Source organism: Ictidomys tridecemlineatus, chromosome 5 (assembly GCF_052094955.1).
Source record: "Ictidomys tridecemlineatus isolate mIctTri1 chromosome 5, mIctTri1.hap1, whole genome shotgun sequence".
NCBI lineage: Eukaryota > Metazoa > Chordata > Mammalia > Rodentia > Sciuridae > Ictidomys > Ictidomys tridecemlineatus.
The window spans coordinates 2,005,502-2,026,230 of NC_135481.1; the positions used below are offsets into that span (position 1 = coordinate 2,005,502).

At 57.2% G+C, this 20,729-nt stretch overlaps 1 protein-coding gene and 11 non-coding genes across 48 annotated transcripts in view; all 12 read left to right on the plus strand.

The window, feature by feature from the left end:
- Positions 1–20,729, plus strand: part of LOC110598540 (uncharacterized) — a 287,890-nt gene that overhangs the window by 1,992 nt on the left and 265,169 nt on the right. For all 37 annotated transcript variants that reach the window (XR_013438651.1, XR_013438630.1, XR_013438632.1 and 34 more), the window contains exons 2-12: positions 1,315–1,448; positions 3,144–3,277; positions 4,967–5,100; positions 6,790–6,923; positions 8,613–8,746; positions 10,436–10,569; positions 12,259–12,392; positions 14,082–14,215; positions 15,904–16,037; positions 17,727–17,860; positions 19,550–19,683. The gene's annotated coding sequence lies outside the window, so the exon portion shown is untranslated. The remainder of the gene's footprint in view (positions 1–1,314; positions 1,449–3,143; positions 3,278–4,966; positions 5,101–6,789; positions 6,924–8,612; positions 8,747–10,435; positions 10,570–12,258; positions 12,393–14,081; positions 14,216–15,903; positions 16,038–17,726; positions 17,861–19,549; positions 19,684–20,729) is intronic.
- LOC144378230 (small nucleolar RNA SNORD116) lies at positions 1,511–1,602 on the plus strand. The gene has a single exon (XR_013439938.1). It is a non-coding gene; the product is annotated as a small nucleolar RNA SNORD116 (small nucleolar RNA).
- On the plus strand, positions 3,340–3,431 carry LOC144378231 (small nucleolar RNA SNORD116). The gene has a single exon (XR_013439939.1). It is a non-coding gene; the product is annotated as a small nucleolar RNA SNORD116 (small nucleolar RNA).
- On the plus strand, positions 5,163–5,254 carry LOC144378232 (small nucleolar RNA SNORD116). The gene has a single exon (XR_013439940.1). It is a non-coding gene; the product is annotated as a small nucleolar RNA SNORD116 (small nucleolar RNA).
- Positions 6,986–7,077, plus strand: LOC144378233 (small nucleolar RNA SNORD116). The gene has a single exon (XR_013439941.1). It is a non-coding gene; the product is annotated as a small nucleolar RNA SNORD116 (small nucleolar RNA).
- On the plus strand, positions 8,809–8,900 carry LOC144378234 (small nucleolar RNA SNORD116). Its single transcript, XR_013439942.1, has one exon. It is a non-coding gene; the product is annotated as a small nucleolar RNA SNORD116 (small nucleolar RNA).
- On the plus strand, positions 10,632–10,723 carry LOC144378235 (small nucleolar RNA SNORD116). The gene has a single exon (XR_013439943.1). It is a non-coding gene; the product is annotated as a small nucleolar RNA SNORD116 (small nucleolar RNA).
- LOC144378236 (small nucleolar RNA SNORD116) lies at positions 12,455–12,546 on the plus strand. The gene has a single exon (XR_013439944.1). It is a non-coding gene; the product is annotated as a small nucleolar RNA SNORD116 (small nucleolar RNA).
- Positions 14,278–14,369, plus strand: LOC144378237 (small nucleolar RNA SNORD116). The gene has a single exon (XR_013439945.1). It is a non-coding gene; the product is annotated as a small nucleolar RNA SNORD116 (small nucleolar RNA).
- LOC144378238 (small nucleolar RNA SNORD116) lies at positions 16,100–16,191 on the plus strand. The gene has a single exon (XR_013439946.1). It is a non-coding gene; the product is annotated as a small nucleolar RNA SNORD116 (small nucleolar RNA).
- LOC144378239 (small nucleolar RNA SNORD116) lies at positions 17,923–18,014 on the plus strand. The gene has a single exon (XR_013439947.1). It is a non-coding gene; the product is annotated as a small nucleolar RNA SNORD116 (small nucleolar RNA).
- On the plus strand, positions 19,746–19,837 carry LOC144378240 (small nucleolar RNA SNORD116). The gene has a single exon (XR_013439948.1). It is a non-coding gene; the product is annotated as a small nucleolar RNA SNORD116 (small nucleolar RNA).

Here is a 20,729-nt window from a genome sequence, read left to right on the forward strand (position 1 = left end):
GGGCCTGCCCGGGAAGATTTCCTAGTGGGTGTTCGGCGGTAGGGTTCAGCCGTACTAGGGGGTTCTGGGCCGTGGCACAGGAGGATAACTCTCCTCCTCTTGTGCACTGGAGACGTTTTGGCCAAGGCGAGTCGCGCCGTGCTGGTCTGCTGGGTGTCCCAGAGAAAACTGAGGTCCACGTTCATCGGGGGCCGGAGGCAGGCCCAGCGCAAAGCAGGGGAGACCCTTCTTTAGTGCACAGGGGCCTGGTGTTTCCGGGAGTCTGATGGGTTTTCTCTTTTCCTGGAGATGCTTCAGTGTTGCCAGTGGTATTGCCACACAATGTTGGCAGGAGCCATGGTCCACCAGGGGAAGGAAGGGTGGGTCTCCAGAGGGACCAGTGCCTGGATGAGAGTAGATGGACATAGAGGGAATGCAAATGGAGGAACTGGGTCTTCCCACAAGCGGGTACTTTTGCTGCCACTTGTGTTAATGGATCCCCCTGATAGATGGTTGGCTCTCGAGTTGGGGCATCAGAAGTGCTTCAGGAAAGAGCCTTAGTATCCTTGTGTGCTTTCGGTGCGCCCGTGAGGCCGCATGCATGGTGGTCGATGTGCGTCCTGAGAGAGCCCATACGCGCTTTGGATCCCGAATGAGCCACCGTGGTGGCAGACCTCAGGGATGTCTTCTCTTGTAGGAGGGCGCATGTGAAACCCGAGGACGTCAGCGTCTCGTTTTTGAGCGTAGGACAGCCGTGAATGGTTTGGGTAGTGGAAAGGCCTAACTGGGTCCAAAGTCATTCGTAAGGATTGTTGCCTGTGCCTGAAGGAAGTAGAGAGTGATGAAATTCACCTCTTTGCCAAGTGCCTTTCATAGGCGCTGGACAGGCGTTGAGGGTCTCCTCTCCTGCACAAGTTGTGGGGTTCAGGCATTGGAACGTATGGGTGGGGCTGGAGCTCCTGTTGGAATCCATGTCACGTGGGGCTCCCAGATGCCCGTGGCGATGGCCCAGAAAGGCAGGAGCTTTGCAGAGGACGTACTTTCTCAGGTTCGTCCTTTCTTGCTTGGGCATCCTGTGGAGGGAAGGAGTCAGGGTGAGATTGGTTTGTAGAGTTGGATGGAGATTCTCAGATGGCTTTCCCGTTGTGGGAAGAGTTTGTTGGGCAGCTTAAGAGCCACATGGGAACTGAGCTCAGGCCGGCATGGCGTGGGCAACTGAAAAGGCTGCCGTCCCTAAAGAGTGTGAACTGAGGAGCAGCAGGCTGCGGAGCAGGCCAGTCATGGTGATTTTTCACGGGCCTCCCTCTCTTTTGTCTCCTTGCATACGCACGGCAGGTCGTGTTTCCACGGAAGGATCGAAAGGTTGCCGCCGGCTCCTCTGGCTGTGGGAAGATGCCCAGGGAGGACGGGGAGCGCCCGCCTGCGCGTGCCCTCTGTTTCCTGAGTGTGGCCCTTCGTAGCTGACGATGGTAAGCGTCCCCTCGCCCCAGGTCACCGAGGTTGCTCCTTGCCAGGTGAGGGTCACAAGCGTGGATCGATGATGACTCCCACAAAAACATTCCTTGGAAGCTGAACAAAATGAGTGAAAACTCTATACCGTCTCTCTCATCGAAACTGAGGTCCACCACGTACAGGTAGGGGGCTGCAGTGAGCTGGGTGGTGGAGGGGAGAACCCTGTGGCCCTTTTTCGACGGGGGCCGTGTCGGAATGGACCCTGGAAGGGAAGGCCCCTTTCTGCCGAGTTCACCTGGCGTTAGGACCCCGAGCCCGTGGTCCTCTGAGTGTCAGTCCTCCTTTGGTTTCGGCATGCATGGGTGATCCAGAGCTCAAGGCCTGGGGGAAGACGTTGGCCTGCCCGGGAAGATTTCCTAGTGGGTGTTCGGCGGTAGGGTTCAGCCGTACTAGGGGGTTTCTGGGCCGTGGCACAGGAGGATAAACTCTCCTCCTCTTGTGCACTGGAGACGTTTTGGCCAAGGCGAGTCGCGCCGTGCTGGTCTGCTGGGTGTCCCAGAGAAAACTGAGGTCCACGTTCATCGGGGGCCGGAGGCAGGCCCAGCGCAAAGCAGGGGAGACCCTTCTTTAGTGCACAGGGGCCTGGTGTTTCCGGGAGTCTGATGGGTTTTTCTCTTTTTCCTGGAGATGCTTCAGTGTTTGCCAGTGGTATTGCCACACAATGTTGGCAGGAGCCATGGTCCACCAGGGGAAGGAAGGGTGGGTCTCCAGAGGGACCAGTGCCTGGATGAGAGTAGATGGACATAGAGGGAATGCAAATGGAGGAACTGGGTCTTCCCACAAGCGGGTACTTTTGCTGCCACTTGTGTTAATGGATCCCCCTGATAGATGGTTGGCTCTCGAGTTGGGGCATCAGAAGTGCTTCAGGAAAGAGCCTTAGTATCGTTGTGTGCTTTCGGTGCGCCCGTGAGGCCGCATGCATGGTGGTCGATGTGCGTCCTGAGAGAGCCCATACGCGCTTTGGATCCCGAATGAGCCACCGTGGTGGCAGACCTCAGGGATGACTTCTCTTGTAGGAGGCGCATGTGAATCCGAGACGTCAGCGTCTCGTTTTTGAGCGTAGGACAGCCGTGAATGGTTTGGGTAGTGGAAAGGCCTAACTGGGTCCAAAGTCATTCGTAAGGATTGTTGCCTGTGCCTGAAGGAAGTAGAGAGTGATGAAATTCACCTCTTTGCCAAGTGGCCTTTCATAGGCGCTGGACAGGCGTTGAGGGTCTCCTCTCCTGCACAAGTTGTGGGGTTCAGGCATTGGAACGTATGGGTGGGGCTGGAGCTCCTGTTGGAATCCATGTCACGTGGGGCTCCCAGATGCCCGTGGCGATGGCCCAGAAAGGCAGGAGCTTTGCAGAGGACGTACTTTCTCAGGTTCGTCCTTTCTTGCTTGGACATCCTGTGGAGGGAAGGAGTCAGGGTGAGATTGGTTTGTAGAGTTGGATGGAGATTCTCAGATGGCTTTCCTGTTGTGGGAAGAGTTTGTTGGGCAGCTTAAGAGCCACATGGGAACTGAGCTCAGGCCGGCATGGCGTGGGCAACTGAAAAGGCTGCCGTCCCTAAAGAGTGTGAACTGAGGAGCAGCAGGCTGCGGAGCAGGCCAGTCATGGTGATTTTTCACGGGCCTCCCTCTCTTTTGTCTCCTTGCATACGCACGGCAGGTCGTGTTTCCACGGAAGGATTGAAAGGTTGCCGCCGGCTCCTCTGGCTGTGGGAAGATGCCCAGGGAGGACGGGGAGCGCCCGCCTGCGCGTGCCCTCTGTTTCCTGAGTGTGGCCCTTCGTAGCTGACGATGGTAAGCGTCCCCTCGCCCCAGGTCACCGAGGTTGCTCCTTGCCAGGTGAGGGTCACAAGCGTGGATCGATGATGACTCCCACAAAAACATTCCTTGGAAGCTGAACAAAATGAGTGAAAACTCTATACCGTCTCTCTCATCGAAACTGAGGTCCACCACGTAGACGTAGGGGGCTGCAGTGAGCTGGGTGGTGGAGGGGAGAACCCTGTGGCCCTTTTTCGACGGGGGCCGTGTCGGAATGGACCCTGGAAGGGAAGGCCCCTTTCTGCCGAGTTCACCTGGCGTTAGGACCCCGAGCCCGTGGTCCTCTGAGTGTCAGTCCTCCTTTGGTTTCGGCATGCATGGGTGATCCAGAGCTCAAGGCCTGGGGGAAGACGTTGGCCTGCCCGGGAAGATTTCCTAGTGGGTGTTCGGCGGTAGGGTTCAGCCGTACTAGGGGGTTCTGGGCCGTGGCACAGGAGGATAACTCTCCTCCTCTTGTGCACTGGAGACGTTTTGGCCAAGGCGAGTCGCGCCGTGCTGGTCTGCTGGGTGTCCCAGAGAAAACTGAGGTCCACGTTCATCGGGGGCCGGAGGCAGGCCCAGCGCAAAGCAGGGGAGACCCTTCTTTAGAGCACAGGGGCCTGGTGTTTCCGGGAGTCTGATGGGTTTTCTCTTTTCCTGGAGATGCTTCAGTGTTGCCAGTGGTATTGCCACACAATGTTGGCAGGAGCCATGGTCCACCAGGGGAAGGAAGGGTGGGTCTCCAGAGGGACCAGTGCCTGGATGAGAGTAGATGGACATAGAGGGAATGCAAATGGAGGAACTGGGTCTTCCCACAAGCGGGTACTTTTGCTGCCACTTGTGTTAATGGATCCCCCTGATAGATGGTTGGCTCTCGAGTTGGGGCATCAGAAGTGCTTCAGGAAAGAGCCTTAGTATCCTTGTGTGCTTTCGGTGCGCCCGTGAGGCCGCATGCATGGTGGTCGATGTGCGTCCTGAGAGAGCCCATACGCGCTTTGGATCCCGAATGAGCCACCGTGGTGGCAGACCTCAGGGATGTCTTCTCTTGTAGGAGGCGCATGTGAACCCGAGACGTCAGCGTCTCGTTTTTGAGCGTAGGACAGCCGTGAATGGTTTGGGTAGTGGAAAGGCCTAACTGGGTCCAAAGTCATTCGTAAGGATTGTTGCCTGTGCCTGAAGGAAGTAGAGAGTGATGAAATTCACCTCTTTGCCAAGTGCCTTTCATAGGCGCTGGACAGGCGTTGAGGGTCTCCTCTCCTGCACAAGTTGTGGGGTTCAGGCATTGGAACGTATGGGTGGGGCTGGAGCTCCTGTTGGAATCCATGTCACGTGGGGCTCCCAGATGCCCGTGGCGATGGCCCAGAAAGGCAGGAGCTTTGCAGAGGACGTACTTTCTCAGGTTCGTCCTTTCTTGCTTGGGCATCCTGTGGAGGGAAGGAGTCAGGGTGAGATTGGTTTGTAGAGTTGGATGGAGATTCTCAGATGGCTTTCCCGTTGTGGGAAGAGTTTGTTGGGCAGCTTAAGAGCCACATGGGAACTGAGCTCAGGCCGGCATGGCGTGGGCAACTGAAAAGGCTGCCGTCCCTAAAGAGTGTGAACTGAGGAGCAGCAGGCTGCGGAGCAGGCCAGTCATGGTGATTTTTCACGGGCCTCCCTCTCTTTTGTCTCCTTGCATACGCACGGCAGGTCGTGTTTCCACGGAAGGATCGAAAGGTTGCCGCCGGCTCCTCTGGCTGTGGGAAGATGCCCAGGGAGGACGGGGAGCGCCCGCCTGCGCGTGCCCTCTGTTTCCTGAGTGTGGCCCTTCGTAGCTGACGATGGTAAGCGTCCCCTCGCCCCAGGTCACCGAGGTTGCTCCTTGCCAGGTGAGGGTCACAAGCGTGGATCGATGATGACTCCCACAAAAACATTCCTTGGAAGCTGAACAAAATGAGTGAAAACTCTATACCGTCTCTCTCATCGAAACTGAGGTCCACCACGTACAGGTAGGGGGCTGCAGTGAGCTGGGTGGTGGAGGGGAGAACCCTGTGGCCCTTTTTCGACGGGGGCCGTGTCGGAATGGACCCTGGAAGGGAAGGCCCCTTTCTGCCGAGTTCACCTGGCGTTAGGACCCCGAGCCCGTGGTCCTCTGAGTGTCAGTCCTCCTTTGGTTTCGGCATGCATGGGTGATCCAGAGCTCAAGGCCTGGGGGAAGACGTTGGCCTGCCCGGGAAGATTTCCTAGTGGGTGTTCGGCGGTAGGGTTCAGCCGTACTAGGGGGTTCTGGGCCGTGGCACAGGAGGATAACTCTCCTCCTCTTGTGCACTGGAGACGTTTTGGCCAAGGCGAGTCGCGCCGTGCTGGTCTGCTGGGTGTCCCAGAGAAAACTGAGGTCCACGTTCATCGGGGGCCGGAGGCAGGCCCAGCGCAAAGCAGGGGAGACCCTTCTTTAGTGCACAGGGGCCTGGTGTTTCCGGGAGTCTGATGGGTTTTCTCTTTTCCTGGAGATGCTTCAGTGTTGCCAGTGGTATTGCCACACAATGTTGGCAGGAGCCATGGTCCACCAGGGGAAGGAAGGGTGGGTCTCCAGAGGGACCAGTGCCTGGATGAGAGTAGATGGACATAGAGGGAATGCAAATGGAGGAACTGGGTCTTCCCACAAGCGGGTACTTTTGCTGCCACTTGTGTTAATGGATCCCCCTGATAGATGGTTGGCTCTCGAGTTGGGGCATCAGAAGTGCTTCAGGAAAGAGCCTTAGTATCGTTGTGTGCTTTCGGTGCGCCCGTGAGGCCGCATGCATGGTGGTCGATGTGCGTCCTGAGAGAGCCCATACGCGCTTTGGATCCCGAATGAGCCACCGTGGTGGCAGACCTCAGGGATGACTTCTCTTGTAGGAGGCGCATGTGAATCCGAGACGTCAGCGTCTCGTTTTTGAGCGTAGGACAGCCGTGAATGGTTTGGGTAGTGGAAAGGCCTAACTGGGTCCAAAGTCATTCGTAAGGATTGTTGCCTGTGCCTGAAGGAAGTAGAGAGTGATGAAATTCACCTCTTTGCCAAGTGCCTTTCATAGGCGCTGGACAGGCGTTGAGGGTCTCCTCTCCTGCACAAGTTGTGGGGTTCAGGCATTGGAACGTATGGGTGGGGCTGGAGCTCCTGTTGGAATCCATGTCACGTGGGGCTCCCAGATGCCCGTGGCGATGGCCCAGAAAGGCAGGAGCTTTGCAGAGGACGTACTTTCTCAGGTTCGTCCTTTCTTGCTTGGACATCCTGTGGAGGGAAGGAGTCAGGGTGAGATTGGTTTGTAGAGTTGGATGGAGATTCTCAGATGGCTTTCCTGTTGTGGGAAGAGTTTGTTGGGCAGCTTAAGAGCCACATGGGAACTGAGCTCAGGCCGGCATGGCGTGGGCAACTGAAAAGGCTGCCGTCCCTAAAGAGTGTGAACTGAGGAGCAGCAGGCTGCGGAGCAGGCCAGTCATGGTGATTTTTCACGGGCCTCCCTCTCTTTTGTCTCCTTGCATACGCACGGCAGGTCGTGTTTCCACGGAAGGATTGAAAGGTTGCCGCCGGCTCCTCTGGCTGTGGGAAGATGCCCAGGGAGGACGGGGAGCGCCCGCCTGCGCGTGCCCTCTGTTTCCTGAGTGTGGCCCTTCGTAGCTGACGATGGTAAGCGTCCCCTCGCCCCAGGTCACCGAGGTTGCTCCTTGCCAGGTGAGGGTCACAAGCGTGGATCGATGATGACTCCCACAAAAACATTCCTTGGAAGCTGAACAAAATGAGTGAAAACTCTATACCGTCTCTCTCATCGAAACTGAGGTCCACCACGTAGACGTAGGGGGCTGCAGTGAGCTGGGTGGTGGAGGGGAGAACCCTGTGGCCCTTTTTCGACGGGGGCCGTGTCGGAATGGACCCTGGAAGGGAAGGCCCCTTTCTGCCGAGTTCACCTGGCGTTAGGACCCCGAGCCCGTGGTCCTCTGAGTGTCAGTCCTCCTTTGGTTTCGGCATGCATGGGTGATCCAGAGCTCAAGGCCTGGGGGAAGACGTTGGCCTGCCCGGGAAGATTTCCTAGTGGGTGTTCGGCGGTAGGGTTCAGCCGTACTAGGGGGTTCTGGGCCGTGGCACAGGAGGATAACTCTCCTCCTCTTGTGCACTGGAGACGTTTTGGCCAAGGCGAGTCGCGCCGTGCTGGTCTGCTGGGTGTCCCAGAGAAAACTGAGGTCCACGTTCATCGGGGGCCGGAGGCAGGCCCAGCGCAAAGCAGGGGAGACCCTTCTTTAGAGCACAGGGGCCTGGTGTTTCCGGGAGTCTGATGGGTTTTCTCTTTTCCTGGAGATGCTTCAGTGTTGCCAGTGGTATTGCCACACAATGTTGGCAGGAGCCATGGTCCACCAGGGGAAGGAAGGGTGGGTCTCCAGAGGGACCAGTGCCTGGATGAGAGTAGATGGACATAGAGGGAATGCAAATGGAGGAACTGGGTCTTCCCACAAGCGGGTACTTTTGCTGCCACTTGTGTTAATGGATCCCCCTGATAGATGGTTGGCTCTCGAGTTGGGGCATCAGAAGTGCTTCAGGAAAGAGCCTTAGTATCCTTGTGTGCTTTCGGTGCGCCCGTGAGGCCGCATGCATGGTGGTCGATGTGCGTCCTGAGAGAGCCCATACGCGCTTTGGATCCCGAATGAGCCACCGTGGTGGCAGACCTCAGGGATGTCTTCTCTTGTAGGAGGCGCATGTGAACCCGAGACGTCAGCGTCTCGTTTTTGAGCGTAGGACAGCCGTGAATGGTTTGGGTAGTGGAAAGGCCTAACTGGGTCCAAAGTCATTCGTAAGGATTGTTGCCTGTGCCTGAAGGAAGTAGAGAGTGATGAAATTCACCTCTTTGCCAAGTGCCTTTCATAGGCGCTGGACAGGCGTTGAGGGTCTCCTCTCCTGCACAAGTTGTGGGGTTCAGGCATTGGAACGTATGGGTGGGGCTGGAGCTCCTGTTGGAATCCATGTCACGTGGGGCTCCCAGATGCCCGTGGCGATGGCCCAGAAAGGCAGGAGCTTTGCAGAGGACGTACTTTCTCAGGTTCGTCCTTTCTTGCTTGGACATCCTGTGGAGGGAAGGAGTCAGGGTGAGATTGGTTTGTAGAGTTGGATGGAGATTCTCAGATGGCTTTCCCGTTGTGGGAAGAGTTTGTTGGGCAGCTTAAGAGCCACATGGGAACTGAGCTCAGGCCGGCATGGCGTGGGCAACTGAAAAGGCTGCCGTCCCTAAAGAGTGTGAACTGAGGAGCAGCAGGCTGCGGAGCAGGCCAGTCATGGTGATTTTTCACGGGCCTCCCTCTCTTTTGTCTCCTTGCATACGCACGGCAGGTCGTGTTTCCACGGAAGGATTGAAAGGTTGCCGCCGGCTCCTCTGGCTGTGGGAAGATGCCCAGGGAGGACGGGGAGCGCCCGCCTGCGCGTGCCCTCTGTTTCCTGAGTGTGGCCCTTCGTAGCTGACGATGGTAAGCGTCCCCTCGCCCCAGGTCACCGAGGTTGCTCCTTGCCAGGTGAGGGTCACAAGCGTGGATCGATGATGACTCCCACAAAAACATTCCTTGGAAGCTGAACAAAATGAGTGAAAACTCTATACCGTCTCTCTCATCGAAACTGAGGTCCACCACGTACAGGTAGGGGGCTGCAGTGAGCTGGGTGGTGGAGGGGAGAACCCTGTGGCCCTTTTTCGACGGGGGCCGTGTCGGAATGGACCCTGGAAGGGAAGGCCCCTTTCTGCCGAGTTCACCTGGCGTTAGGACCCCGAGCCCGTGGTCCTCTGAGTGTCAGTCCTCCTTTGGTTTCGGCATGCATGGGTGATCCAGAGCTCAAGGCCTGGGGGAAGACGTTGGCCTGCCCGGGAAGATTTCCTAGTGGGTGTTCGGCGGTAGGGTTCAGCCGTACTAGGGGGTTCTGGGCCGTGGCACAGGAGGATAACTCTCCTCCTCTTGTGCACTGGAGACGTTTTTGCCAAGGCGAGTCGCGCCGTGCTGGTCTGCTGGGTGTCCCAGAGAAAACTGAGGTCCACGTTCATCGGGGGCCGGAGGCAGGCCCAGCGCAAAGCAGGGGAGACCCTTCTTTAGTGCACAGGGGCGTGGTGTTTCCGGGAGTCTGATGGGTTTTCTCTTTTCCTGGAGATGCTTCAGTGTTGCCAGTGGTATTGCCACACAATGTTGGCAGGAGCCATGGTCCACCAGGGGAAGGAAGGGTGGGTCTCCAGAGGGACCAGTGCCTGGATGAGAGTAGATGGACATAGAGGGAATGCAAATGGAGGAACTGGGTCTTCCCACAAGCGGGTACTTTTGCTGCCACTTGTGTTAATGGATCCCCCTGATAGATGGTTGGCTCTCGAGTTGGGGCATCAGAAGTGCTTCAGGAAAGAGCCTTAGTATCCTTGTGTGCTTTCGGTGCGCCCGTGAGGCCGCATGCATGGTGGTCGATGTGCGTCCTGAGAGAGCCCATACGCGCTTTGGATCCCGAATGAGCCACCGTGGTGGCAGACCTCAGGGATGTCTTCTCTTGTAGGAGGCGCATGTGAACCCGAGACGTCAGCGTCTCGTTTTTGAGCGTAGGACAGCCGTGAATGGTTTGGGTAGTGGAAAGGCCTAACTGGGTCCAAAGTCATTCGTAAGGATTGTTGCCTGTGCCTGAAGGAAGTAGAGAGTGATGAAATTCACCTCTTTGCCAAGTGCCTTTCATAGGCGCTGGACAGGCGTTGAGGGTCTCCTCTCCTGCACAAGTTGTGGGGTTCAGGCATTGGAACGTATGGGTGGGGCTGGAGCTCCTGTTGGAATCCATGTCACGTGGGGCTCCCAGATGCCCGTGGCGATGGCCCAGAAAGGCAGGAGCTTTGCAGAGGACGTACTTTCTCAGGTTCGTCCTTTCTTGCTTGGACATCCTGTGGACGGAAGGAGTCAGGGTGAGATTGGTTTGTAGAGTTGGATGGAGATTCTCAGATGGCTTTCCCGTTGTGGGAAGAGTTTGTTGGGCAGCTTAAGAGCCACATGGGAACTGAGCTGAGGCCGGCATGGCGTGGGCAACTGAAAAGGCTGCCGTCCCTAAAGAGTGTGAACTGAGGAGCAGCAGGCTGCGGAGCAGGCCAGTCATGGTGATTTTTCACGGGCCTCCCTCTCTTTTGTCTCCTTGCATACGCACGGCAGGTCGTGTTTCCACGGAAGGATCGAAAGGTTGCCGCCGGCTCCTCTGGCTGTGGGAAGATGCCCAGGGAGGACGGGGAGCGCCCGCCTGCGCGTGCCCTCTGTTTCCTGAGTGTGGCCCTTCGTAGCTGACGATGGTAAGCGTCCCCTCGCCCCAGGTCACCGAGGTTGCTCCTTGCCAGGTGAGGGTCACAAGCTTGGATCGATGATGACTCCCACAAAAACATTCCTTGGAAGCTGAACAAAATGAGTGAAAACTCTATACCGTCTCTCTCATCGAAACTGAGGTCCACCACGTAGACGTAGGGGGCTGCAGTGAGCTGGGTGGTGGAGGGGAGAACCCTGTGGCCCTTTTTCGAAGGGGGCCGTGTCGGAATGGACCCTGGAAGGGAAGGCCCCTTTCTGCCGAGTTCACCTGGCGTTAGGACCCCGAGCCCGTGGTCCTCTGAGTGTCAGTCCTCCTTTGGTTTCGGCATGCATGGGTGATCCAGAGCTCAAGGCCTGGGGGAAGACGTTGGCCTGCCCGGGAAGATTTCCTAGTGGGTGTTCGGCGGTAGGGTTCAGCCGTACTAGGGGGTTCTGGGCCGTGGCACAGGAGGATAACTCTCCTCCTCTTGTGCACTGGAGACGTTTTGGCCAAGGCGAGTCGCGCCGTGCTGGTCTGCTGGGTGTCCCAGAGAAAACTGAGGTCCACTTTCATCGGGGGCCGGAGGCAGGCCCAGCGCAAAGCAGGGGAGACCCTTCTTTAGTGCACAGGGGCCTGGTGTTTCCGGGAGTCTGATGGGTTTTCTCTTTTCCTGGAGATGCTTCAGTGTTGCCAGTGGTATTGCCACACAATGTTGGCAGGAGCCATGGTCCACCAGGGGAAGGAAGGGTGGGTCTCCAGAGGGACCAGTTCCTGGATGAGAGTAGATGGACATAGAGGGAATGCAAATGGAGGAACTGGGTCTTCCCACAAGCGGGTACTTTTGCTGCCACTTGTGTTAATGGATCCCCCTGATAGATGGTTGGCTCTCGAGTTGGGGCATCAGAAGTGCTTCAGGAAAGAGCCTTAGTATCGTTGTGTGCTTTCGGTGCGCCCGTGAGGCCGCATGCATGGTGGTCGATGTGCGTCCTGAGAGAGCCCATACGCGCTTTGGATCCCGAATGAGCCACCGTGGTGGCAGACCTCAGGGATGACTTCTCTTGTAGGAGGCGCATGTGAACCCGAGACGTCAGCGTCTCGTTTTTGAGCGTAGGACAGCCGTGAATGGTTTGGGTAGTGGAAAGGCCTAACTGGGTCCAAAGTCATTCGTAAGGATTGTTGCCTGTGCCTGAAGGAAGTAGAGAGTGATGAAATTCACCTCTTTGCCAAGTGCCTTTCATAGGCGCTGGACAGGCGTTGAGGGTCTCCTCTCCTGCACAAGTTGTGGGGTTCAGGCATTGGAACGTATGGGTGGGGCTGGAGCTCCTGTTGGAATCCATGTCACGTGGGGCTCCCAGATGCCCGTGGCGATGGCCCAGAAAGGCAGGAGCTTTGCAGAGGACGTACTTTCTCAGGTTCGTCCTTTCTTGCTTGGACATCCTGTGGAGGGAAGGAGTCAGGGTGAGATTGGTTTGTAGAGTTGGATGGAGATTCTCAGATGGCTTTCCCGTTGTGGGAAGAGTTTGTTGGGCAGCTTAAGAGCCACATGGGAACTGAGCTCAGGCCAGCATGGCGTGGGCAACTGAAAAGGCTGCCGTCCCTAAAGAGTGTGAACTGAGGAGCAGCAGGCTGCGGAGCAGGCCAGTCATGGTGATTTTTCACGGGCCTCCCTCTCTTTTGTCTCCTTGCATACGCACGGCAGGTCGTGTTTCCACGGAAGGATCGAAAGGTTGCCGCCGGCTCCTCTGGCTGTGGGAAGATGCCCAGGGAGGACGGGGAGCGCCCGCCTGCGCGTGCCCTCTGTTTCCTGAGTGTGGCCCTTCGTAGCTGACGATGGTAAGCGTCCCCTCGCCCCAGGTCACCGAGGTTGCTCCTTGCCAGGTGAGGGTCACAAGCGTGGATCGATGATGACTCCCACAAAAACATTCCTTGGAAGCTGAACAAAATGAGTGAAAACTCTATACCGTCTCTCTCATCGAAACTGAGGTCCACCACGTAGACGTAGGGGGCTGCAGTGAGCTGGGTGGTGGAGGGGAGAACCCTGTGGCCCTTTTTCGACGGGGGCCGTGTCGGAATGGACCCTGGAAGGGAAGGCCCCTTTCTGCCGAGTTCACCTGGCGTTAGGACCCCGAGCCCGTGGTCCTCTGAGTGTCAGTCCTCCTTTGGTTTCGGCATGCATGGGTGATCCAGAGCTCAAGGCCTGGGGGAAGACGTTGGCCTGCCCGGGAAGATTTCCTAGTGGGTGTTCGGCGGTAGGGTTCAGCCGTACTAGGGGGTTCTGGGCCGTGGCACAGGAGGATAACTCTCCTCCTCTTGTGCACTGGAGACGTTTTTGCCAAGGCGAGTCGCGCCGTGCTGGTCTGCTGGGTGTCCCAGAGAAAACTGAGGTCCACTTTCATCGGGGGCCGGAGGCAGGCCCAGCGCAAAGCAGGGGAGACCCTTCTTTAGTGCACAGGGGCCTGGTGTTTCCGGGAGTCTGATGGGTTTTCTCTTTTCCTGGAGATGCTTCAGTGTTGCCAGTGGTATTGCCACACAATGTTGGCAGGAGCCATGGTCCACCAGGGGAAGGAAGGGTGGGTCTCCAGAGGGACCAGTGCCTGGATGAGAGTAGATGGACATAGAGGGAATGCAAATGGAGGAACTGGGTCTTCCCACAAGCGGGTACTTTTGCTGCCACTTGTGTTAATGGATCCCCCTGATAGATGGTTGGCTCTCGAGCTGGGGCATCAGAAGTGCTTCAGGAAAGAGCCTTAGTATCGTTGTGTGCTTTCGGTGCGCCCGTGAGGCCGCATGCATGGTGGTCGATGTGCGTCCTGAGAGAGCCCATACGCGCTTTGGATCCCGAATGAGCCACCGTGGTGGCAGACCTCAGGGATGACTTCTCTTGTAGGAGGCGCATGTGAACCCGAGACGTCAGCGTCTCGTTTTTGAGCGTAGGACAGCCGTGAATGGTTTGGGTAGTGGAAAGGCCTAACTGGGTCCAAAGTCATTCGTAAGGATTGTTGCCTGTGCCTGAAGGAAGTAGAGAGTGATGAATTTCACCTCTTTGCCAAGTGCCTTTCATAGGCGCTGGACAGGCGTTGAGGGTCTCCTCTCCTGCACAAGTTGTGGGGTTCAGGCATTGGAACGTATGGGTGGGGCTGGAGCTCCTGTTGGAATCCATGTCACGTGGGGCTCCCAGATGCCCGTGGCGATGGCCCAGAAAGGCAGGAGCTTTGCAGAGGACGTACTTCCTCAGGTTCGTCCTTTCTTGCTTGGACATCCTGTGGAGGGAAGGAGTCAGGGTGAGATTGGTTTGTAGAGTTGGATGGAGATTCTCAGATGGCTTTCCTGTTGTGGGAAGAGTTTGTTGGGCAGCTTAAGAGCCACATGGGAACTGAGCTCAGGCCGGCATGGCGTGGGCAACTGAAAAGGCTGCCGTCCCTAAAGAGTGTGAACTGAGGAGCAGCAGGCTGCGGAGCAGGCCAGTCATGGTGATTTTTCACGGGCCTCCCTCTCTTTTGTCTCCTTGCATACGCACGGCAGGTCGTGTTTCCACGGAAGGATTGAAAGGTTGCCGCCGGCTCCTCTGGCTGTGGGAAGATGCCCAGGGAGGACGGGGAGCGCCCGCCTGCGCGTGCCCTCTGTTTCCTGAGTGTGGCCCTTCGTAGCTGACGATGGTAAGCGTCCCCTCGCCCCAGGTCACCGAGGTTGCTCCTTGCCAGGTGAGGGTCACAAGCGTGGATCGATGATGACTCCCACAAAAACATTCCTTGGAAGCTGAACAAAATGAGTGAAAACTCTATACCGTCTCTCTCATCGAAACTGAGGTCCACCACGTAGACGTAGGGGGCTGCAGTGAGCTGGGTGGTGGAGGGGAGAACCCTGTGGCCCTTTTTCGACGGGGGCCGTGTCGGAATGGACCCTGGAAGGGAAGGCCCCTTTCTGCCGAGTTCACCTGGCGTTAGGACCCCGAGCCCGTGGTCCTCTGAGTGTCAGTCCTCCTTTGGTTTCGGCATGCATGGGTGATCCAGAGCTCAAGGCCTGGGGGAAGACGTTGGCCTGCCCGGGAAGATTTCCTAGTGGGTGTTCGGCGGTAGGGTTCAGCCGTACTAGGGGGTTCTTGGCCGTGGCACAGGAGGATAACTCTCCTCCTCTTGTGCACTGGAGACGTTTTTGCCAAGGCGAGTCGCGCCGTGCTGGTCTGCTGGGTGTCCCAGAGAAAACTGAGGTCCACGTTCATCGGGGGCCGGAGGCAGGCCCAGCGCAAAGCAGGGGAGACCCTTCTTTAGTGCACAGGGGCGTGGTGTTTCCGGGAGTCTGATGGGTTTTCTCTTTTCCTGGAGATGCTTCAGTGTTGCCAGTGGTATTGCCACACAATGTTGGCAGGAGCCATGGTCCACCAGGGGAAGGAAGGGTGGGTCTCCAGAGGGACCAGTGCCTGGATGAGAGTAGATGGACATAGAGGAATGCAAATGGAGGAACTGGGTCTTCCCACAAGCGGGTACTTTTGCTGCCACTTGTGTTAATGGATCCCCCTGATAGATGGTTGGCTCTCGAGTTGGGGCATCAGAAGTGCTTCAGGAAAGAGCCTTAGTATCGTTGTGTGCTTTCGGTGCGCCCGTGAGGCCGCATGCATGGTGGTCGATGTGCGTCCTGAGAGAGCCCATACGCGCTTTGGATCCCGAATGAGCCACCGTGGTGGCAGACCTCAGGGATGACTTCTCTTGTAGGAGGCGCATGTGAACCCGAGACGTCAGCGTCTCGTTTTTGAGCGTAGGACAGCCGTGAATGGTTTGGGTAGTGGAAAGGCCTAACTGGGTCCAAAGTCATTCGTAAGGATTGTTGCCTGTGCCTGAAGGAAGTAGAGAGTGATGAAATTCACCTCTTTGCCAAGTGCCTTTCATAGGCGCTGGACAGGCGTTGAGGGTCTCCTCTCCTGCACAAGTTGTGGGGTTCAGGCATTGGAACGTATGGGTGGGGCTGGAGCTCCTGTTGGAATCCATGTCACGTGGGGCTCCCAGATGCCCGTGGCGATGGCCCAGAAAGGCAGGAGCTTTGCAGAGGACGTACTTCCTCAGGTTCGTCCTTTCTTGCTTGGACATCCTGTGGAGGGAAGGAGTCAGGGTGAGATTGGTTTGTAGAGTTGGATGGAGATTCTCAGATGGCTTTCCTGTTGTGGGAAGAGTTTGTTGGGCAGCTTAAGAGCCACATGGGAACTGAGCTCAGGCCGGCATGGCGTGGGCAACTGAAAAGGCTGCCGTCCCTAAAGAGTGTGAACTGAGGAGCAGCAGGCTGCGGAGCAGGCCAGTCATGGTGATTTTTCACGGGCCTCCCTCTCTTTTGTCTCCTTGCATACGCACGGCAGGTCGTGTTTCCACGGAAGGATTGAAAGGTTGCCGCCGGCTCCTCTGGCTGTGGGAAGATGCCCAGGGAGGACGGGGAGCGCCCGCCTGCGCGTGCCCTCTGTTTCCTGAGTGTGGCCCTTCGTAGCTGACGATGGTAAGCGTCCCCTCGCCCCAGGTCACCGAGGTTGCTCCTTGCCAGGTGAGGGTCACAAGCGTGGATCGATGATGACTCCCACAAAAACATTCCTTGGAAGCTGAACAAAATGAGTGAAAACTCTATACCGTCTCTCTCATCGAAACTGAGGTCCACCACGTAGACGTAGGGGGCTGCAGTGAGCTGGGTGGTGGAGGGGAGAACCCTGTGGCCCTTTTTCGACGGGGGCCGTGTCGGAATGGACCCTGGAAGGGAAGGCCCCTTTCTGCCGAGTTCACCTGGCGTTAGGACCCCGAGCCCGTGGTCCTCTGAGTGTCAGTCCTCCTTTGGTTTCGGCATGCATGGGTGATCCAGAGCTCAAGGCCTGGGGGAAGACGTTGGCCTGCCCGGGAAGATTTCCTAGTGGGTGTTCGGCGGTAGGGTTCAGCCGTACTAGGGGGTTCTGGGCCGTGGCACAGGAGGATAACTCTCCTCCTCTTGTGCACTGGAGACGTTTTTGCCAAGGCGAGTCGCGCCGTGCTGGTCTGCTGGGTGTCCCAGAGAAAACTGAGGTCCACGTTCATCGGGGGCCGGAGGCAGGCCCAGCGCAAAGCAGGGGAGACCCTTCTTTAGTGCACAGGGGCGTGGTGTTTCCGGGAGTCTGATGGGTTTTCTCTTTTCCTGGAGATGCTTCAGTGTTGCCAGTGGTATTGCCACACAATGTTGGCAGGAGCCATGGTCCACCAGGGGAAGGAAGGGTGGGTCTCCAGAGGGACCAGTTCCTGGATGAGAGTAGATGGACATAGAGGGAATGCAAATGGAGGAACTGGGTCTTCCCACAAGCGGGTACTTTTGCTGCCCCTTGTGTTAATGGATCCCCCTGATAGATGGTTGGCTCTCGAGTTGGGGCATCAGAAGTGCTTCAGGAAAGAGCCTTAGTATCGTTGTGTGCTTTCGGTGCGCCCGTGAGGCCGCATGCATGGTGGTCGATGTGCGTCCTGAGAGAGCCCATACGCGCTTTGGATCCCGAATGAGCCACCGTGGTGGCAGACCTCAGGGATGACTTCTCTTGTAGGAGGCGCATGTGAACCCGAGACGTCAGCGTCTCGTTTTTGAGCGTAGGACAGCCGTGAATGGTTTGGGTAGTGGAAAGGCCTAACTGGGTCCAAAGTCATTCGTAAGGATTGTTGCCTGTGCCTGAAGGAAGTAGAGAGTGATGAATTTCACCTCTTTGCCAAGTGCCTTTCATAGGCGCTGGACAGGCGTTGAGGGTCTCCTCTCCTGCACAAGTTGTGGGGTTCAGGCATTGGAACGTATGGGTGGGGCTGCAGCTCCTGATGGAATCCATGTCACGTGGGGCTCCCAGATGCCCGTGGCGATGGCCCAGAAAGGCAGGAGCTTTGCAGAGGACGTACTTTCTCAGGTTCGTCCTTTCTTGCTTGGACATCCTGTGGAGGGAAGGAGTCAGGGTGAGATTGGTTTGTAGAGTTGGATGGAGATTCTCAGATGGCTTTCCCGTTGTGGGAAGAGTTTGTTGGGCAGCTTAAGAGCCACATGGGAACTGAGCTCAGGCCGGCATGGCGTGGGCAACTGAAAAGGCTGCCGTCCCTAAAGAGTGTGAACTGAGGAGCAGCAGGCTGCGGAGCAGGCCAGTCATGGTGATTTTTCACGGGCCTCCCTCTCTTTTGTCTCCTTGCATACGCACGGCAGGTCGTGTTTCCACGGAAGGATTGAAAGGTTGCCGCCGGCTCCTCTGGCTGTGGGAAGATGCCCAGGGAGGACGGGGAGCGCCCGCCTGCGCGTGCCCTCTGTTTCCTGAGTGTGGCCCTTCGTAGCTGACGATGGTAAGCGTCCCCTCGCCCCAGGTCACCGAGGTTGCTCCTTGCCAGGTGAGGGTCACAAGCGTGGATCGATGATGACTCCCACAAAAACATTCCTTGGAAGCTGAACAAAATGAGTGAAAACTCTATACCGTCTCTCTCATCGAAACTGAGGTCCACCACGTAGACGTAGGGGGCTGCAGTGAGCTGGGTGGTGGAGGGGAGAACCCTGTGGCCCTTTTTCGACGGGGGCCGTGTCGGAATGGACCCTGGAAGGGAAGGCCCCTTTCTGCCGAGTTCACCTGGCGTTAGGACCCCGAGCCCGTGGTCCTCTGAGTGTCAGTCCTCCTTTGGTTTCGGCATGCATGGGTGATCCAGAGCTCAAGGCCTGGGGGAAGACGTTGGCCTGCCCGGGAAGATTTCCTAGTGGGTGTTCGGCGGTAGGGTTCAGCCGTACTAGGGGGTTCTGGGCCGTGGCACAGGAGGATAACTCTCCTCCTCTTGTGCACTGGAGACGTTTTTGCCAAGGCGAGTCGCGCCGTGCTGGTCTGCTGGGTGTCCCAGAGAAAACTGAGGTCCACGTTCATCGGGGGCCGGAGGCAGGCCCAGCGCAAAGCAGGGGAGACCCTTCTTTAGTGCACAGGGGCGTGGTGTTTCCGGGAGTCTGATGGGTTTTCTCTTTTCCTGGAGATGCTTCAGTGTTGCCAGTGGTATTGCCACACAATGTTGGCAGGAGCCATGGTCCACCAGGGGAAGGAAGGGTGGGTCTCCAGAGGGACCAGTGCCTGGATGAGAGTAGATGGACATAGAGGGAATGCAAATGGAGGAACTGGGTCTTCCCACAAGCGGGTACTTTTGCTGCCACTTGTGTTAATGGATCCCCCTGATAGATGGTTGGCTCTCGAGTTGGGGCATCAGAAGTGCTTCAGGAAAGAGCCTTAGTATCGTTGTGTGCTTTCGGTGCGCCCGTGAGGCCGCATGCATGGTGGTCGATGTGCGTCCTGAGAGAGCCCATACGCGCTTTGGATCCCGAATGAGCCACCGTGGTGGCAGACCTCAGGGATGACTTCTCTTGTAGGAGGCGCATGTGAACCCGAGACGTCAGCGTCTCGTTTTTGAGCGTAGGACAGCCGTGAATGGTTTGGGTAGTGGAAAGGCCTAACTGGGTCCAAAGTCATTCGTAAGGATTGTTGCCTGTGCCTGAAGGAAGTAGAGAGTGATGAATTTCACCTCTTTGCCAAGTGCCTTTCATAGGCGCTGGACAGGCGTTGAGGGTCTCCTCTCCTGCACAAGTTGTGGGGTTCAGGCATTGGAACGTATGGGTGGGGCTGGAGCTCCTGTTGGAATCCATGTCACGTGGGGCTCCCAGATGCCCGTGGCGATGGCCCAGAAAGGCAGGAGCTTTGCAGAGGACGTACTTCCTCAGGTTCGTCCTTTCTTGCTTGGACATCCTGTGGAGGGAAGGAGTCAGGGTGAGATTGGTTTGTAGAGTTGGATGGAGATTCTCAGATGGCTTTCCTGTTGTGGGAAGAGTTTGTTGGGCAGCTTAAGAGCCACATGGGAACTGAGCTCAGGCCGGCATGGCGTGGGCAACTGAAAAGGCTGCCGTCCCTAAACAGTGTGAACTGAGGAGCAGCAGGCTGCGGAGCAGGCCAGTCATGGTGATTTTTCACGGGCCTCCCTCTCTTTTGTCTCCTTGCATACGCACGGCAGGTCGTGTTTCCACGGAAGGATTGAAAGGTTGCCGCCGGCTCCTCTGGCTGTGGGAAGATGCCCAGGGAGGACGGGGAGCGCCCGCCTGCGCGTGCCCTCTGTTTCCTGAGTGTGGCCCTTCGTAGCTGACGATGGTAAGCGTCCCCTCGCCCCAGGTCACCGAGGTTGCTCCTTGCCAGGTGAGGGTCACAAGCGTGGATCGATGATGACTCCCACAAAAACATTCCTTGGAAGCTGAACAAAATGAGTGAAAACTCTATACCGTCTCTCTCATCGAAACTGAGGTCCACCACGTAGACGTAGGGGGCTGCAGTGAGCTGGGTGGTGGAGGGGAGAACCCTGTGGCCCTTTTTCGACGGGGGCCGTGTCGGAATGGACCCTGGAAGGGAAGGCCCCTTTCTGCCGAGTTCACCTGGCGTTAGGACCCCGAGCCCGTGGTCCTCTGAGTGTCAGTCCTCCTTTGGTTTCGGCATGCATGGGTGATCCAGAGCTCAAGGCCTGGGGGAAGACGTTGGCCTGCCCGGGAAGATTTCCTAGTGGGTGTTCGGCGGTAGGGTTCAGCCGTACTAGGGGGTTCTGGGCCGTGGCACAGGAGGATAACTCTCCTCCTCTTGTGCACTGGAGACGTTTTTGCCAAGGCGAGTCGCGCCGTGCTGGTCTGCTGGGTGTCCCAGAGAAAACTGAGGTCCACTTTCATCGGGGGCCGGAGCCAGGCCCAGCGCAAAGCAGGGGAGACCCTTCTTTAGTGCACAGGGGCGTGGTGTTTCCGGGAGTCTGATGGGTTTTCTCTTTTCCTGGAGATGCTTCAGTGTTGCCAGTGGTATTGCCACACAATGTTGGCAGGAGCCATGGTCCACCAGGGGAAGGAAGGGTGGGTCTCCAGAGGGACCAGTGCCTGGATGAGTAGATGGACATAGAGGGAATGCAAATGGAGGAACTGGGTCTTCCCACAAGCGGGTACTTTTGCTGCCACTTGTGTTAATGGATCCCCCTGATAGATGGTTGGCTCTCGAGTTGGGGCATCAGAAGTGCTTCAGGAAAGAGCCTTAGTATCGTTGTGTGCTTTCGGTGCGCCCGTGAGGCCGCATTCATGGTGGTCGATGTGCGTCCTGAGAGAGCCCATACGCGCTTTGGATCCCCAATGAGCCACCGTGGTGGCAGACCTCAGGGATGACTTCTC